This window comes from Pantherophis guttatus, chromosome 6, assembly GCF_059756535.1.
Source record: "Pantherophis guttatus breed Tessera chromosome 6, ASM5975653v1, whole genome shotgun sequence".
Classification (NCBI taxonomy): domain Eukaryota; kingdom Metazoa; phylum Chordata; class Lepidosauria; order Squamata; family Colubridae; genus Pantherophis; species Pantherophis guttatus.
In genome coordinates this window covers 103,695,197-103,701,805 of record NC_142068.1, presented here as the reverse complement: position 1 = coordinate 103,701,805, position 6,609 = coordinate 103,695,197, and the positions used below count along the sequence as shown (strand labels likewise).

Sequence of the window (6,609 nt, the reverse complement as noted above, 5' to 3'; positions counted from 1 at the left end):
CTCGCTGCAAAACCCTACTGTCAAAATGCAAATTCCATCAGACCTCCCTCGATTATCTAGGCTACTGAATTTCCAGTGGAGGGGTGGAAATGGACCCAGGAAAAGTGAAAGTGGTGCTAGACTGGCAGCTCCCACACACCCACAAACAGCTTCCAAGCTTCCTGGGGTTCGCAAACTTATACAGACAATTTATCCCAGTCTTTGCAGAAGTTGCACTGCCCCTAACAGAACTGTTAAAAATGGGGGCACGATTTGCAAAAAGGCTGGCACACCTATCTTTGGGATAAAGGAAAAGGGGTAGGGGTATATTTCCACCGACATAAAATTAGAGATGTGTTAATGAAGACATGGAAAGAAATTAGGCGTATACATTACACAAAAATCCCAAAATGGACCTCCATAATGGAGGTAATGATCCATCCAAACACGCTAAGCAAGGAAAAAATGTACACTTATCAAGATATTCTAGACAATAGCGGCAATCTTAAAACAAATGAGACCTTAAAGGAGCAAGGGATTCACATCGATTGGTGGCCCTACTTACAAATTCAATCCCGATATAGGAAGGACAAGCAGGAAGATGGTATAGAAGTGGGAACAAATAGCTTTGATAAGATATGGATGGGTGGTGAGAACAAATTATTAGCCAAATTATATTCATACCTGCTTGAATATGATAGAGAAGGGGAAATACTCAAGGACCAGATGATTGCTTGAGGGAGAAACATCGGATCAAATATAAATCTAGATGATTGGGAAGAAGTGTGGAATAATAATCTGAAGCTGACAAGAGCAGTAATTTACAAGGAGAATCAGTATAAAATGCTGTATAGGTGGCATCTAGCACCATCTAGGATTGCAAAGATATACCCAAACGCAAACCCTAAGTGTTGGAAATGCAGTCATTGGCAAGGTACTTTCTACCATATGTGGTGGACGTGTCCTGAAGCGAGGAAATTCTGGAAATTGATACAAAAATGGATCCAAGAAATAATAGAGGAGGATATTGCCCTTATACCAGAAATTTACCTCCTGGGAGTTCTGAAACGAGCATATGGGAAGAAGAAGAAATATCTAATTATCCACATCGTCACATCTGCGAGAATCTCTTATGCACAACATTGGAAGGAGAAAAGCTGTCCAACTGAGGAGCATATAGTTAACAAAATATTGGAATGCACAGAAATGTGTAGATTAACATATGTACTAAATGAAAAGGAAGATTCAGAGTTTTATACGGTATGGGATTTGTGGTATAGGTGGTTGGGAAATAAATGCAAAAGTTAACTACTAAGGGGGACAACGCTTAACTATTAACTTAACTTATGTACTATTATATTATGACTTATAATATATTAATTTCATAAATATCTTACGTTCTAACTGTAAATCATCTATACAACCTATTAGCTACCATATTTATAAGCATATAGTATGACTACACGTTGCCAAACCGAAAAGGTTGAATTGTAATATATTTGTCTATTCAATAAAAAAAATTTTAAAAAAAAAAGCACTTCACAGAAATTACCTGCCATGACTGGACATTTGAGATCCTCTTCCCAAGCCTCATCATGGTTGTTTGTGCTCCTGATCCATGCATTGCGTGTAGTGCGTGTGCCACAGCATAAATGGCATTGTAAATATTGTAACTTTCCCCTGTCATGCTTGTTTCAAACACGTAAGATGGCAGATTCTGTAAATTTTCCTTTCCTGTACAAGGTTTTTCCCCCTTTTGAGGGGTCTTGCCTGGTTTGTGGATCTTGCAGCCAAAGACCTGTTCCCACCATGGAGGGAGAAAGAAGTCCCGTCATGGGACTTCAAAGGGTCTAAAGACATGAGAAAACGGCTGAATTCTGAGACATCCCCGGTGTGGTGCCTAAAATGCAAAGCCCCATGGAAGGGCTTTATAAGTGACAATATATATTGAGAGTTCATCACATTAAATTTCCAACTGGATGTAAAGATCCAAACTTTGCAAAATGATGCATTTCTCCATTTTTCATAAACAAACACAACTGCCTGTACATTTGAAATAGTACTGGAATCTGCAAACAAAATAATCACTTCACCTATAGACCAAGTGTTCAAAATATGGTTTAATTTCGAATCTGAAATAGCATAAAAATCAAGTTTCATCATTTGCGTGAAGGCCAGGCAGATCTCCTTCTCCTTAAACATTAGCATCAGGGATGAGATGAAAAGTTCTCCATCGTCATTTTCAGGAGCCACCAGCCCAACCCAGTTCCACTGGAAATACAGGAGCAGCTGGACTATACCTACGTACTGAGGAAATTCCTTGGGATTAATCCTGAAGGAAGAAAGGATAAACTCTTCTGCCTTCCTGTGCGAACTCAAAGCCAACTCCGAGCTGGAGAAAATGAGAAGTACATTTTAATGCTGATTTTAAGGGTCCCCACTGTGTAGTTTATTGCCCCACCAGTCAGGTTCATCCACTTTGAGTGGCAGGCTTCACCTTCCTCCCTTCTTAGGAAGAGCCACCAGTTACAGTACCTGTTTTGCTTGGTTGTGATAGATCAGAAGTCAAGGGAACAAACCTGATACAGAGAATAAACTGCACTGAAAGGTGAAAAAAGATGATAATCTTCTATAAAATTCTTTCAGAATTATATCAATATTGCTTTGTGGTTATATAAAAATGTATCTTGACATGTGCAATCCAGAAATCAATTCAAAAATAGGATGGATTATTTACCGTATTTTCCGGCGTATAAGACGACTGGGTGTATAAGACGACCCCCTATTTTTCCTGTTAAAATATAGGGTTTGGGCTATACTCACCGTATAAGACTACCCCTCTTCCAACGCACACCAAATAAAAATTAAAAAAACATCAACTGGCTCACCCACAATGTAAAAGCAGCTGTGCTAGACCCAAAATGGCCCCTGCAACAAGCAGGAACCTCACACAGCCACAAAAAGCCCCAAAAAACAACTTTCACACTTTACACACACAAAATTCCACATACAGCTTTGTGAGATTTTGTGTGTTTGTGTAGTTAGAGTGAAACACTACAGAAACACACTAAATCTCAGAAAGCTGCACAAATATTATTTTATTTTATTTTATTTTTATTTTTATATGAAAACTAAATTTAAAACTTCCTAAACTTTAAATGGCTAGGTCTAAAAAAGAACAACTAAAAAAAACCCCAATTAACTATTTTTTTTAAAGCTCCCAAAGGGGAAAAAAACTTACCCAATAGAACAGGGGTCTCCAACCTTGGCAACTTAAAGACTTGTAGACTTCAGCTCCCAGAATTCCTCAGCCAGCTTTGCTTTGCTGGCTGAGGAATTTTGGGAGTTGAAGTCCACAACTCCCTACCTGCTTGATTGCAGGAAGGGAGTGGCTTGCTGATGGAATGGATTCAGGCAAGCGAAGCAAGGCAAGCAGCTAAGGTAAGCAAGCTGGAGGGGGAAAACTTTTTTCCTTTTACATGGCTCTGACGATCCCAGCTGCGTTGCCTGATTAGCAGGCAACTCAGCTGGGATCGTCAGAGCTTGGATTGCCAGAGCCATTTAAGGCTCGTCAGAGCCTTTCGGGCTGGTCTGCCTGGTTACAGGAGAACGACACCTGGCGTATAAGACGACCCCCGACTTTTGAGAAGATTTTCATGTGTTAAAAAGTCATCTTATACGCCAGAAAATACGGTAAGTCGTGTATCCCTGATATCCCCCACCCCACCCTGGCAACAACTTTGCTTTCATCCTTGGCTTCTGTGTGTTTGTCTACTCCATACTGTATCCATTGAGGCCCCTTACCTGTGGGACCCTGAAGATGCTGAAGATGGAGGCCATCTGCCTTGAGGATTTGGGGTTGTCACCCCCAATGACAGAGAGCAGGGGGTCCATCCTGTCACATTCATAACCTGGAACCATTCAGCCTCGTCTGGAGAGCAGGAAGAGGCTGTATAAGGAAAACTCCCTCTGAATCTGGCTATTCTGATAGATACGGAAGCCAAGGATGATGTTGGGCAGGAGAACCAGATCCTTGTTGACCTCTCTGACTGCAAACATCAAGGCCAGGAACTGCTGGTAATTCTTGGGTATGAATCTATAGTGAGAAAAATAATGGGGAACATTATATTTTGTGTGCTTTGCCTTTTTTGTGTGTCCTTGGAACAGAAAGTCACAAGTTTCACTGAGCTGTTTTGGCATTTTTTAAAGGATGCTCCTTGATTCAATTTGGATGGATTTCTGAGAAAGGAGAAAAGCCTGGCTGTCCTTATCCCAAATCCTTTTATCCCCCTCCGTTCTCCTTCATTTGGCTGAAATCCTCCCCACTTGCTCCTCTTCCTCCCCAATCATTTGGGGGATTAGAGCCAGAGGAGCAGCAGCAGGAGAGGCAGCCCAGCCATTCTTCTTCTCACCTTCCCTCCTAGATCAGAAATCAAGGTTTCTGTGCAGAAGCAGAACTGCAGGCAGCCCTTGGAAATCTCACCAGATTTACACAGTTGAGGCTGCCTGGATGTCCTCAGAGTAAATTTATCTGATGCCTCTTTTCATTAACACATTTGTATTTTATCACTTTATTCCCTCCTATCTATCTCATTCTGAAATTAGACTATATGCTGTATTTTATTCTATTTTAATGATAAGACTAAGCTGCAAGATGAATCAATCAATAAACTACTCTAAAATCAATCATGCTTTCTCTTGCTTGTGTTTGGCTCTGAGACAAAGACCAGCTGAATCTCACCGAACCCTGGAGTTAGCTCTTTGGAAGACAAAGTAAAGTCCTTCACCACTGGGAGAAGCCATTTTTTTTAGCTTGGAAGATTTTTGTGGGTCGAAATCCACAGGGAGAATAACTAATTCTTTACATTAAGAATTACTGTTCTTCTGATAATTGCAAGGAAAAGCTACTGTCCTACCCACTGAGCAATAGATGTTGTTTGCACATCAGATAGGGGAAAACATGCTTGTGTCCCTAGTAGCTAATCCAAAGAACACATGGTCTTGAGAGTCAAAGTCAACTTAAGTTTTTGACCTACCTGAAAGTGAACACCTGCACACAATATGGAGTTTGGCCTGTGTGCTACTACGTATAACATCCCAGTAAAAGGTGCAAATAAAGAAGGCAATCATTGCTTAAAAGCTTCATGTAATAATTACTAAAAAGATTTAGAAAGTTGAAGTTTCTGGATGGTCTTCAAGGGCGGCCCCATATAGAATGCATTACAGTAGTCCAACCAGAGGGTGACCAGAGCATCCTTCATCCAGGAAATGGGTGCAATTGACACATGAACAAAGTTGTGAAAATCGGGCAGTGCAACCCCATCTAGCACCAAAGATGGTGGTGTGGTCCTAGAACTAGAGGACCTCCAAACTCAAAGTCACTCAGTCTTGCGAAGAAGTTGAAGAAGCTCCTTGGGTGAGAATTGAAACATCTTCAAAGAAAAACCAGAAAGTCCAGTTGCCTCTTGAAAAAAGCATCTCTGGGTCAGTCTTACTGAGGTTCAACTGAAACCTGTTTTTTCCCCCATACAGATTCTCATAGACTCCAGACAGCCGGACAGGACATGCACAGCATCACTTAATTTACCAGAAGCAAAGATCTGCAATTGGGTGTCATTAGCATATTAAAGATACCTCACCACATGGTGATGGATGAGCTTACCTGGGGTCTCATGTAGATGTCAAACAAGGGAGGGGGCAGCACTGACCCCTGTGGCATCTCACATAAAAAAGGATCTCCCCTCCCCAATCACCATTGAGTCAAGGAAGACAAGGATGGAAGCACTGCCATAATCCCACCCATGCCAAAAAAACTAATTTCTCCCATAGATCTTAAAAATAGGTAGGAGGTTCTCTCAGGATGTTAGGGTAATTTCAACTCTACAGGAGGGTTGTCTGACAACTAGTTGAAGCCAGCAAATTTTGTCTTCTGCGTTTGTCTTGTGAATTATGTGTTCACGCTTCTCAGCTGGTGTGGGAAGGATGCCATCACCCATGGTAAACCCTTGACTGGCTGGGGTAATAAGAATGGGCACAATGTGTTATGTGCTTCTCTCCTTTCTCTGAAGGTGGCTCCAATCCATGTTGGTTGGAAGGGAGCAATTGAACCCAAACTCCTATTTCTTTAGGTGCCTTCTAGAACTGAGGTGAGACCTTCTCAGTTCTAGCTCAGATGTCAACTATATGCTGATTACATTCAGTTCTACAAGCATTGATTGACCAAGCAATAGTCTCAAGATTTTGTCCCAGTGCCTGAAGGCTGTTGGATGGGGAGGAACAATCTCAGTTTGAATCCTAGCAAAACTAAGCAACTGTGGATGATTGGTCCATTCAGTACTGAGGTCTTTCTCGCTTTGGTCCTGCATGAGATTGCACTGCCATGCTTGAGACTACTTGCAATGTGGTGTCTTCTTGGACTCTCAGTTCCTATTCAAATAGCAGATAGTAGCTATGGCCAGGAAGGCCATGAAGCTTCAGTTTGTTAGATGGGATAATACTGAACTGTGGGAAGTCTAAATGTGCATGAGAGAAGCAGAGGGGAGAGAGAGAAGAGTGGGGGCAGGAAGTCTGCATTTACTGGGGCCTGACCCAGCAGTGAAGATGGAGCTAGAAGAAGTCCATCTGTGTGTG

The 6,609-nt window shown here is 41.7% G+C and overlaps 1 long non-coding RNA gene across 1 annotated transcript; it reads right to left on the bottom strand.

The window, feature by feature from the left end:
• Nucleotides 1-2,081: 2,081 nt before the first annotated feature.
• LOC117667819 (uncharacterized) lies at nt 2,082-4,073 on the bottom strand. The gene is made up of 2 exons (XR_004592152.3): nt 3,784-4,073; nt 2,082-2,371 (listed from the first exon to the last, which is right to left on the bottom strand). It is a non-coding gene; the product is annotated as an uncharacterized LOC117667819 (long non-coding RNA).
• Between the last annotated feature and the right edge of the window lie 2,536 nt (nt 4,074-6,609).